This window comes from Protopterus annectens, chromosome 6.part0 (genome assembly GCF_019279795.1).
Source record: "Protopterus annectens isolate FY-2018-M chromosome 6.part0, PAN1.0, whole genome shotgun sequence".
In the NCBI taxonomy this organism is placed as follows: Eukaryota; Metazoa; Chordata; order Ceratodontiformes; family Protopteridae; genus Protopterus; species Protopterus annectens.
The window spans coordinates 329,975,702-329,989,194 of record NC_056737.1 but is presented as its reverse complement, the minus strand read 5'-3'; positions in this window follow the sequence as shown (position 1 = coordinate 329,989,194).

The following is a 13,493-nucleotide window of genomic DNA, read 5'->3' as shown; positions in this document are numbered from 1 at the left end:
TGTCATGACGTTAGTCACGTCTGATATGTGTAGCATAATGTTGGCTTTGGAGATGTGTGCTATGGAGGTTTCCTTACTGAGGTGTGGGGGAGGGATGTGGATGTTAAGGGTGATTAGCTTATGGGCAGACCTGACCACCGATAGGGTGACCATAGGTATGGATCATTGATTTCTCATGTTGGTAATGACAAGGTCTAGGATATTTGAGCCCCTGGTGGGACTATAGGTTACTTGATCCAGGGCATTGGGGATTATAACTTCGAAGAACCGTTGGGCACACATGTTGGTACACAAGTATTTTCCTCAGTTAATGGCAGGGTAGTGTAAGTCATCCAGTATTAGGGTGTTTGGTTGTATCATAATATTTCCCAGTATGTTTCAAAAGGTGTAGTGGCAATCTTGGGGCATGATGGGGGATCTGTAGCAAGCTGTACAATTTAGATTGCAGTCTGACCTAGTGTTAGTTGAACCGGGGGTATTTCAGATGCATTCTGTTGGGCAAGTAGCCTGATGGTGTGAATATCTTTGGTGAATATGGACACTCCTCCACCTTTATTGTTTTGGTCCTGGTTTGGAGGCCAATAGGTGTGGTGAGAGCTGTAACTGGTATTGCAGGGGTACTCTCTGGAGCCTCGGATCAGGTCTCTGTTACTGCACAGATATCAATGTTCTCCATTTTTAGGAGTGCCCAGTGACTGTGAATGGCCACAAAAACATTGCTTCTTACACATACGCATGCACAGAGTTTCACAGTTGCCATGTATGGGATTAGAACTGCTACCTAGCTGGTACATCATACTACAGCACTACACAGTTATAGGACGCACCACGGAGCTGACTGTGCTATTCCTTCCCCAAAGGTGTATTTCAAAGTGAATGACATCAGCAGCCCTGCCAAAGTAGAGCATTTGAAATTGTTGAGAGTATGAATGGCCTCAAAAGCATCAACCCTACACAGACAAACTTCTACAGTTGCCATGTCTGGGAATAAAATTCCCACCTAACTTGTACATCATACTACAGCATTACACAGTTATAGGATGCGCCACAGAGATTCCTTGGCTACTCTTTCCCCAAAGGTGTATTTCAAAGTGAATGACATCAGCAACCCCACCAAAGTAGGGCATCTGAAATTGTTGTGAGTGTGAATGGCCTTAAAAGCATTGATTCCTGCACAGACAAACCTCTACGGTTGCCATGGCTGGGAATAGAGCTCCTACCTTACTAGTACATCACACTACAGGATTATGCAGTGATTGCATGCGCCACAGAGCTTACTGGGCTACTCTTTCCCCAAAGGTGTATTTCAAAGTGAATGACATCAGCAGGGTTGCCAAAGTAGGGCAATGGAAGCTGTAGTGACTGTGAATGGCCTCAAAAACATTGAACCCTAGACAGACAAACACATACACAGTTGCCATGTCTGGGATTAAAACTCCAACCTAACTAGTACATCACACTATTTCCTTACGCAATTATAGCATGTGCCATGGAGCTTATAGGGCTTCTCCTTTCCCAAAGGTGTATTTCAAAGTGAATGACATCAGCAGCCCTGCCAAAGTAGGGCATTTGTAATTGTAGTGTGCGAATGACCTCAAAAGCATTAATCCCTACACAGACACACACACGCTTGCCACATCTGGGATCTGAACTCCTATCTAACTAGTGCATCACACTATAGCATTAGGCAGTTATAGCATGCACCATGGAGCTTATAGGGCTACTCTTTCCCCAAAGATGTATTTCAAGGTGAAGACATCAGCAGGCTACGGGAATGGGGTGCAGTGTGTTTGCATGGGCCATAACCCATTCATCTGGAAGCAGACACACAACACTCAGGCACACACAGGTATATATTTCACAGGTATGTGTATACAACTGCTAGATGACTACTGACTTGTACAGTCATGTTATACAGTTATCATAAGCACCACAGACACTATAGTGCTGAGGGATACCAGAGGCAAATGTCTACTGTGATTGACATTTGCACATCATGTGGTTTTAGCCAATTGGATGTGTGCTGGGTGGGACAGGCCTCGTGATGGAAGGCTTTTTGTTATTGTCTGTCACTCTCTTCTATATATCTATGTATGTGTAATTTTGGCCTATTATAGTGTGTTGTCCTTAGATATATGTGTGTATTCCTATCCAATGTGTGTGCAAAGCATGACTGGTGTGTAATGAAGAGTGTGCGCACAAACATCTGTGACTGTCAGATATGTATAGGCCACTCTTGTTGCCAGACATGGGCTTCATTTCTGTAAGTGTGGGAGCATGCCCAGTATGACCTTCTATATTGACTGCATGATTCCATTCCAGGTAGGTTGTACTCCAGTGCAGGCTTTTGTGTTCTACACCTACAGCTAGCAACCTGTTCCTGTAGGATATATGTAGATCGGTTGACAATATGGGGTCAAAATGGGCAAAGGATAGTGGGTTACTGTAGGTAATTGTGTCTGTGCTGCTTCTGCTGCATGGTCCTGGTGTTGTCCGAGATATTCAGAGATATGTACTGTTATACACTGTGATGTTTTATGTAATCAACTACTGTCAGGTATACATATTTGCTTGCAGTAATGTCCTGGGGAACACAGGGTGAATGCAGCTGTGTCCAGTATTGTGGTCTGCAGCCTAGATATTCTTGCACAATCATGCCATTCTGGAGGGGAAGCTGCAGACACTTGCTGATGGGTCTGTGTAAATGGTTCAGCACCTTGGTACAGTGGTGGCTGAGGATTCCATGCGTGCACATCCATTGACATAACAGTATGGCCATATCCCGCTGTGTCCACACCTCACAGCTGTACAGATCCACACAGGTTACCCAGAGGCAGGGATCATAATTCTGGACATTACCCCTTCACATTGTGGTTTAAGTGCAGGTTTGTAGCCACCCATTCTTGTGTTTGCAGGCAGGCATAATATGTGCACACGTTTGAGTTTCAGACTTCACACACTCCATGCCGTCCATGCTCCTACCCCCCCTGTATTATTCTATCCTCTTCCAAACATTATGCAAACATTATCTGATAAATCCCCTATAGTTATCACCTCATCCCAGCTGTAATTTGGTGTTGGTCCACAGTTCATGCAGTAGGACATGGTGGACATGTCACTGGGATTTGTCCACATGGTCTTGCATTTGGGTTCTGTGGACTGTGTTATGTTGTTGTTTGGGAGTCCATGACATAACATACATTAGGAGTACGGGTGAGACACAGGCCTTTGGCAGAGGACTGTATGCCATTTGATAGTGATGTAGGTCAGCTGTAGCAGGCCTTTGCACTGTGTCACTCCTACAGTCCCAGACTGCAAGACACTATATTCCCTTGGGGTGACAGGGTAGGTGTGCAAGGTGTTAATGCCAATGCTTTCTGTCATTATTGATCCAGTGGTGTGGATGCTGGCAGGGTGCTGCTTACAGCTAGGGACACATCTGCATGGGGCACCTCTATTGCATGCTGCATTCTTTGGCTAATGCCATAAAGAGGTGGGGGTCATATTGTACTCATTCCCAACAACAGGGATAAGACCCGAGGGGTACCTGTGGGTGATGGTGGGGTGAGCTGGGTGCATGTGTGCTATGGACACTACTTGTATCTGACTCACAGATATGCATGGGGCATTCCACTTATGCTGGCTTGTGCAGGGACATCAGCAGTTTCTCAATACTTCATACCTGTGACCTTTGTGGTCTGCTAGTGTTGGCCAGATGACATCGGTATTCCATACTACAAACCCAACTAATGTGCTCTAACCTGTATGCACACTTCCAAAGGTGTGTCTATTTTACAGTAACATATTATACACTGTCTGTCTGGGATACTTCCACCTGTGTACTGTTTGTATGTCCGGGCCCACATTCATGCCATATCCATCTTTCAGATGGTGACAGATATTACTTCCAAACATTTACTATGGCTTACTGCTGGAATGTGTTTTGCTGGGATGCATTATGTTTGGCACTGCAGTTGTGAGATCTTGGCCCTGTCATCGGCAGTACTGGCCAATGGCCACCAGGACAAACCTCACCATGCCTACATACTGACCACTCTCACACAATACACAGCACACACCAACCTAATGCATGCAGCCCTGCATATTGTACACATGCTACAATCTATCCTGCTACTTTGGCCAGCTCAAGTAATCTGTGCTCCACTGTTATTATACCTACACATACATGTTACTCCATTTCTACATAGGATTGGGGGGGGGGGGGCACACCTGACACTTGTACACATTTGCTATGACTGTACTAGTATGTCAGGTACTCCGTTTCATTCTGTATTCTGACCTGTCATGCTGACTAGAGGCATATCAGTGTACTACAAGTCTTAGGTTTGATTGACCTACATTTCAGGTTCAGACTTCTTACCCTTCAGAAATAACATCCTACTGCTTGACCTGTTGTAGTCTGTCTGTGTAGGTCTGGAGGGAGGATGTTCTCCATAGCCATCAATCAGAGGCCTTAGCACAGCCTTTGTTTGTGTTTGTCTATGCCTGTCCTGCTGGCTGAGACTGTTGTTGGGCATGTAAGCCTCCCTGAATGACGTGTGTGCCCTATGGACACACATTTGGCCCACTATATTTCCTGCAGTGAGTTTGGTCACCTTGTTTAGTACTGGCTACTATGGTGACACCAGTATTTGTTACAGATTTCATGTTGCCACTATAGGTGTCTACTATCTGCTGGCATCCCATCCAGCCACCTGATTCCCTTGCATGCTCACATTCATACCATAGATATAAGTAACAAAACATACTACTCCGTTTGGCAATTGATAGGGAGAGTGACTTACCTTGTGGCTGTGCCAGTATTGAGGATGGTGCTGGAGGGCTGACTATGTCAGATGCATATAGTATACTCCCTATACATGGTTAAGCACAGGTAGTGTCATGTTTGGCATCTCTTTTACTGTATGTGCAAGTCAGAGAGAGGTGTCATTCCCTGGTTCCTACCATGTCAGTGTATGTGCTATGCATTGCCTCTTTGCCACGGCTTAAGCATACTGGGCACGTCTCCTTTTGCCTACTGGGGCAGGCCCAAGTTGTTCCTCCTATGAGTCACTCTATGCCTGTGTAGGCCTTAGCAATGGTGGGGGGCTGTGTGGCCCTGCCCTTGTGCTGTTCGTGCTGCAGCTGTTTCCACAGGATCATATTGTGTAGCATGGCACATACGATGACAATTTGGGTACCTGTAGCTGGTGAGTACTGTAAGGCTCCACTGAATATGTCCAGGCACTGGAGCCATGACTTGAGCATCCCAAACACACACTCTATTATGACTCTGGTCTGTGCGTGTGCCTCATTATGGAGTTCTTGTTCGGGTGTGTGTGCATTTCTGATGGGTGTCATCAACCACAGCTCCAGTGCGTAACCAGCATCCCCCACTAGGTGGCCATATGGGATGTTCCCATTGGCAAATCTCTGGCACAGCTGCATCATATGCCAGATGTGGGAGTCATGACAGCTTCCATGGCAGCCAGCACACACATTCATTATAATGCCCTAGGCATTGCACACGACCTGGCAGTTGATGGAGGGGAAGCCCTTGCTGTTGATGTAGACCCTACCCTGCTCACTGGGTGGTGCTTTGATGCATATGTGCGTGCAGTCTATAGCACCCACTACTTCAGGGTATTCTGCTATTTGGTGAAGCGACGCACATTGCTGGTCAACACCTCATGGCTGTTGTGGAAATATACGTGCTCACCAGCATGTGCTGACATGGCATCCAGGAACTGGTGGAGTACCCTGGATGCTGATGCCTGTGAGATCCCCATGATATCACCAGTTGCCCTTTGGAAGGTACCTGTGGCTAGTATTCTTAGGCCTACATATACCTTGGTATCCACTGGGATGGGTTCCCCTCTGTTTGTTCTGTGTGTGAAGTGTGGCCTGCACAGCTCAATAATTTGCAGTAGGAGGTCCCTGTCCACCCTATAGTGCTCCACTATCCCCAACTCATGTAGCCTCTGGTAGGTTACCCTGGGTCTGTACATTCTTCTCCTTCTCCTCACTATGGGTTGGTCATCAGCATTCTCATCCTCACCACCCTCAGCCTCTTCCACATGTTGATTTATGATAGCTGCTGCAGCCCCTATCATTTTATTGCTTTTGTTTTGTAACATTTCCTCGCTTGTGTACACTGGTGATGCATAGTTTATAGTAGTGTGCTGGGCTGGGCTGGGTTGCTGCATGTGTAATTGGCTGTTTCTGATACATTTCACCTGCCAGCTATGCTAGTTCTCCTTGATTACCTTCCTACTGCTGTTTACCCTTCCCACTGCATTCCTGTTTAAGCCCAGGAGTGAGCCGCACAAAGAAAGTGCTCAGATGTGCACAGAGCTGGTATTTCCTGGTTTACTTTTTTTTTCCTTTAAAACTAGGTGCGTGGTGCACACACCCGCTTAGGCAATGTAAAGAGTGCTTGGCAGCTTTAGACACATCCCCTTGCTTAGCTCTGGTAAGCTAAGGGCAAACCCAAGCCACAAGGCTCCAATAAGCTTACAGTCTGCCTGACATACCCCTCTATGATGTCAGCTAGCTCTTAGGCTTGCACCATGGTCTTCCTGCACCTACAGGGTTGGTTGCAGGCTAGCCATGAGGGGGAATCTGGAATTCAGTATCATTCCCCTCATTTGGATAGGATTGCCTGCTAATTCCTAGTTACAAGTCTGACACTGAGCCTTCCCCCTTAGCAATCACTATTCACTGGCCATGTTGTCTTCTGCCTGCCATTGAGTATAATAGCAAAATTGTGATTTTGGATAGAATGCTTATTTCAAGGATTTTTTTTTATTTTCGGGCCGATTCCATTTGCACGCCGCTGCCCTATGCTTAAACGGCTGAAATCGGTCAAAAAAAATAAAAGTTTTTTTTTTTTTGCAACTGTTTTCCATGCCAATGGCCATATATTTGGCCATTGGCATGCTTTACACATTATATACACCCTTTATTTGGAGCTGTCATGGCTCCGTTTTGTAGTTTGCAGAAATGTACTCTGTTACTAACCAAGTACATTTCTGCAGATTACACTAGCCCTGCATGGCCGGCTGCTAGCTTTCTGGATAGCAAATTTACCTAATTTGCATCGTTTTCACCTGCAAATGGGGTAATTTGTATACAGGAGCTGTGTCCATGCAGGAATAGTGCAGGAGCGCTCGTGCATGTCCCGGGAGCTTGTTCCTGGATCTCTCGGTGGCCATATTGCCTCCAGCAGCTCCTGCACTATTGCTGCACGCCATGCAGAGCTTGCTGAATCCTGGGGAGCATCATTGGAAGAAAAGTTTACAAGTTCTGTCTAGACATTTTCAGAATAAGCAATGGTTGTGAGAACTGACATTTTAAGTAAATGCAAGAAAAATCTAGCTGATAGTGAACACCGTGATAATCTTATCTATTGAGGTGCCAGAGTTCATTCAGGACTGGGAATGAGAAGCTGAAGCAAAATCAGAATCATATTATTATGTCCAATACCATCCAGGCATGTCTGAGTTAAAAAAATAAAGATTAGCAATGATTACTTTAATCTGTACTGAAATATGAGTACAGTGTAGAACTCTGAGATAAGATATATATCTATTTATGTATGTCTATCAGTGTGTGTGTGTTTCAGTTTCTCGGCATAATCTTTATTTAAGGCATTTAAATCATAACTGAAACATATTTAAATTGCATGGGCTGCATGATAGAGAAATGTGACAGTGTCTATTGATACCACATTAATAGAACTGATAACATCTGTTTGTGCAGCCACACTTGCAATCTGTTTGGCTAGCAAAGATGCAAAGTATATATCAGTATTTTAAAAATGAAATATTTCTTACTTTTTTATGCATTCTGAGGAGTCCCTAATAGTGAAATGAAAAGTACAACAATTGTAAATTAAAGTCAATACATATCAGCTACAATTAATTGCAGCAAATGCACAACAATATCACCGAAATGTCCTGAAGTGACTTTTACCTGTCAACAATTTTATATACCAGCTCTGAGACTGCACTACAATAGAAAAGGGCAAATTCCCCAGTTCTCACAACACCATGATCTTGCACAGAAAAAAGCTGTTATCTGCAATCAGATGATTTTGGACCAGCTGTATATATAAATATTCAGTGTGTGTGTGTGTGTGTGTGTGTGTGTGTGTGTGTGTGTGTGTGTGTGTGTGTGTGTGTGTGTGTGTGTGTGTGTGTGTGTAGTATTAGTTCATTTCATCACCAGATCATTTATCAACAAAGAAATGTGGTTCATGTAGTCTAAATCTCATTTGGTTGAAACTAAATTCAGAATTGTTTAATGGCGTAGACAATAACTTTAGGTGTGGTTTTGGAGAATAGGAACTATAATGCCAGTTTAAGTTAATCAGAATTTGTACCATGCTAATGCCCACTGTTATACTGCTCTGCCATCTCTAGAAGTTGATGTATGTGCTCCAGCAGTGATCCAGTGTGTGAGGATCATTCTTTTTTCTAAGTGATTGTACAACAGTACATTTATTAGAGGAATGTGGCATTACAAGCGGTCATACCCCTTGCAAAAAAAGCTTTTGTAGGTATATTTAGCTTATATGAAATTTTCCATGAAATGCAGTTTCAACAAAATGAGTTTTCATAGATATATATATATATAGGTTTAATGACAATAGTCAAACCACGCAAACGTCAACTTTCAAAACATCGACCACAAAAGATCAACAGAGTGAATGGTGGCACTCTTCTTTGCTTGTACCACTCGACCTCTGCCCCCTCCCAAACCAGAGAATTGTGTGATCTTGCACACCTGCCGATCATCTGTGTAGTTGACCAAAGCTGCAGTTGCCTAATTCAAGATTACCATATATAAATCCCAAAATCCAGGACACAGCAAAGGTGTAACAGTGATTTAAAGAAAAAAATGTGTAGATAGACCAATTTTGCTTACAGCTTCAATATCTCTGATATGAGATACTGATGAAGCTGTAAGTAAGCTCATCTATTTACACATTTTTCCTGCATTAAATCACTGTTGTACCTTTGCTGTAGGTTGGATTTTGTTATTTATTTGGACTTTCCCTGCCTTTTACGCGCACACACACACGCGCACACACACACACACACACACACACACACACACACACGCACACACACACACACACACATATATGGTTTCACTTCATATTGTCGAAAGCTCTTTTCATCGAATTTCAAATCAGCGAGACAAATCATCGAAAATTAAAATCTTCGAAAACTCATAACATCGAATCTCAAATCATTGAAAACTATAAAGCAACTAGAAATAACATCCCAGACACTGTTTACTACATTTATGCAGGGGGGAAAGCCCCCCCTGCACCCCCCACACCCCCTGAAAATTAAATATACCAACTCCAGGGTCGCACTACAGTGGGGTTAGGAAATTACCTTTTTCCCCCACTGTAGTGTGACCTTGGAATTAGTATATTTAATGTACGGGGGGTGTGGGGGGTTGAGCCCCCCACATGGGGGGTGCTGGGGGGCTTGCCACCCTGCATAAACGTAGTAAAAACTCTGTAAGATGTTATTTCTAGTTGCTTTGTAGTTTTCAATGATTTGAGATTCGATATCATGAGTTTTCGATGATTTGAGTTTTATTTGGTCTCGCTGCTTTGAAATTCGATGAAATGTGCTTTCAACGATATGAAGTGAAACTATATATATATATATATATATATATATATATATATATATATATATATATATATATATATATATATATATATATATATATATATATATATATATATAGTTATATACATATCTTCTTCTTTTTGTTTCAGCTGCTCCCGTTAGGGGTCACCACAGTGGATCATCCTTTTCCATTTCTTCTCTTCTTGCTCTGTCACACCAACCACCTGCATGTGTTCTCTCACCACATCCATAAACCTTATCTTAGGCCTTCCTCTTTTCCTGTTACCTGGCAGCTTAATCCTTAGCATCTTTTTCCCAATATACTCTGCATCCTTCCGCAGCACATGTCCAAACCAACATAATCTTGTCTCTCTGGCTTTGTCTCCAAACCTTCCAATCTGGGCTGACCCTCTAGTATACTTATTCCTAATCCTGTCCACCCTCATCACACCCAGTGCAAATCTTAACATCTTTAACTCTGCCACATCCAGCCCTGACTCCTGCCTTTTTGTCAATGCCACTGTCTCCAACCCATATAACATAGCTGGTCTCATTACCCTCTTGTAGACCTTCCCTTTCACTCTTACTGGTACTCGTCTGTCACAAATCACTCCCGACACTCTTCTCCACCCATTCCATCCTGCCTGTACTCTCTTATTCACCTGTCTTCCACTCACCATTACTCTGAACTGTTGATCCCAAGTATTTAAAGTCATCCACCTTCACCACCTCTACTCCCTACATCCTCACCATTCCTCTATCCTCCCTCTCATTCACACACATATATTCTGTCTTATGTACAAGCCAGTGCATTTCTTTGTGCCAGTCACAAGCTCGGATAAATGGGGATGGTTGCGTCAGGAAGGGCATCCGGCATAAAATTATATATATATATATATATATATATATATATATATATATATATATATATATATAATTCATATATAATTTTATTTAGAGAATGGGCTTACTGTACATCAGTATCCTGATTGGAGAATGAGTTCTCCAGCAGGGAATTAACGTACAAGTAATACCCGGTGAAAAACGAGTCCGCTGCTTCACTGCAGCTAATCAAGCCACCATGGAGCTCAGACTGAGAAAAACAGAATGGCCACTTTTGCTGTTTAGTGAGTGTAAAATAAAAAGTGTGTGTGCATGTGTAGGAGAAAGAGAGACAATATGTGTGCATGAAAGTAAGAGAGAGGGAGATGATCGTGTGTATGTGTGTTTATGTTGTTGTCTGCCTGAGTGAGTGAATGCATGCATGAAAACAAGTGACTGTGTGTGTGTGTGTGTGTGTGTGTGTGTGTGTGTGTGTGTGTGTGTGTGTGTGTGTGTGTGTGTGTGTGTGTGTGTGTGTGTGTGTGTGTGTGTGTGTGTGTGTGTGTGTGTGTGTGTGTGTGTGTGTGTGAGAGAGAGAGATTGAGTGAAACTGAGAGCAATCGTGTGAATGAATGGGTGTATGAAAGCAGAAGTGACTGTGTGTGTATGATAGACATCGAGAGAGTGAGAGCAATGTTGTGTGAGTGAGTGCATATATGAAAGCAGAGAAGACTTTGTTTGTGTGTGTGTTTGCGTGAAAGAGAGAGACTGAGAGAGAGTGAGAGAGATCCTGTGTGAGTCAATGCATGTATGAAAAGCTGTGCATGAGAGAAAGAGGATGGGCTGTCTGTAAAATTCATAGGTTCATAGGTTCATAAGTGTGCACTAGGCTAATGGCCTAGAGCCTTTACAAGCCTAGCCCATAGAAGTGCCCTGGCATCGCGCCGCCTGACAAAAATTGTTTTGTTTTACTTACATTTTTCTTTTTTTTTCTCTCTTTTTTAAGTACTATATTATTTTTATATATGTTTTGATGGATCTATATAATGTGATTGAAGAATCTCTTCTTCGGACACATAATAATTGACACATATACAGCGAACGCTGTAAACTGCGAATGGCCATGTCCTCGAATTTTTTCCTTGGGAAAAAATTCAATTGCCCATTATCGGGAATTGCCCTTTTCTTCAGTGTAGAGCAATCTTGGAGTTGGTATATTTAGTTAGGGGGGGGTGCATTTAGTTAGGGGGTGTGGGGGACACAACCACCCACATCGGGGGTGTGGTGAGCGAAGCCCCTCCACTTAATTAGTGTTTTAAAGTTTATTTTTTATTTTACAGCAATGTGAATTTTTTTCCTGAGGAAAAATATTTCAGGATATGGCCATTCGCGGTTTACAGCGTTCGCTGTATACGTGTCGATTATTATGTGTTCGAAGAAGAGATTCTTCAATCACATAATATAGACCCATTTTTGATGTAAAATGCTTCCTCCAACACCATTAACATATGCCACAGAAAGTTTGAAACATTAGGCAGAGCAACTATTTTACATCAAAAATATACCAAAAAAATATAGTACTTAAAAATTAAGTAAGTAAAGCACAGCAATTTTACAGCAAGCCCATTCTCTAAGACCAATAATACCCTCCAGTATGTGTGTTACTGTGTAATTAACATCCATCCAGGGGTGTAGAGGCCCTCTCTCTGTGGCATCGAGACTCATAACACCCCTGGGCAGTGTTAATTACACATTAACACATACCCTGTCAGGCATTATTGCTTACTTATTTTATTGTGTGGTGAAGTGGTGTTTCCCATTGCTGGCACAGTTTGTCAAATTATGTAACTGTTGAAGTTCATTATATTGACCATTACATAATTCAGGGGGTTTTGTGTGACCAGCCTCCAAGATGGAGGGCGTGGGTGATGAAGCCTCCCCACTTTAAAAAGTGTTTTTTTTTTTTTGCTTTACTTTTCATAATTGCAAATGTAACCTATTGGTTCATATTTATGATTACTTTTTTGTGATAATTTTAAGTGGCAATTAATGGTGAGTTTGTTTGATGTTTTGTGTTTTGATCAAACTCACTGGAGATTACTCATTATAAACTCATATACACACACACACACACACACACACACACACACACACACACACACACACACACACACACACACACACACACACATATATATATATATATATATATATATCTATATATATATATATATATATATATATATATATATATATATAAAACATTGTCACTGTTGACGTGACACCCTGACACCGCATGCAAAAATGGGAAAAAGGGGTTGTGGATGGATGGATGGATATGTATGTGCAGCGGTTAGTGTTGCCACCTCCCAGCAAGAGGTTCTTGGGTTTGATTCTTGGCTGGGGTGCCTTCAGTGTGGAGTCTGCATATCCTCCCTGAGGTTGCATGGGTTTCCTCCTGATGCTCTGGTTTCCTTGTATATCGCAAAGACAAGCTGCAGGAGGACTGGACACTCTAAATTGGCCTGAGGTGTGAGTGTGTGTGCCTTCTGTGGAAGATTGGGCACCAGGCTGGTAACTTGACACCCGAAAACTCCACTGCCAATCATTCTGCTGACCATTGTTCTGCTGTGGCGACCCCTAATGGGAAAAGCCAAAAGAAGAAAAAGAAGAAGATCTATATATTTATATCTATATATGTCTCTATCTATATATATATGGGTCCGTATCAATTCAGCAAAAAATCAGTTAATCGAATGGCATTTTCAGTACAATTACATTGAATTTGTCTAACTGTTCATACTGAGATAGCAATACAGAGAGGATCAGGAAATTTAACTTTTCCCCTCTGAAAATATTGAACCGATGATTTTTCCTTTAACCTATCTGACCTCCTAAGTTCCGGAAAATCCCTGTGGTCTATACTATCTTTTTCCATTCCTCGATTAATCCCATAATTAGCCTCACAGGGCAATGTACCCCCAACCATAAGGGACCACATTTTGCTGTGTAAGCAAG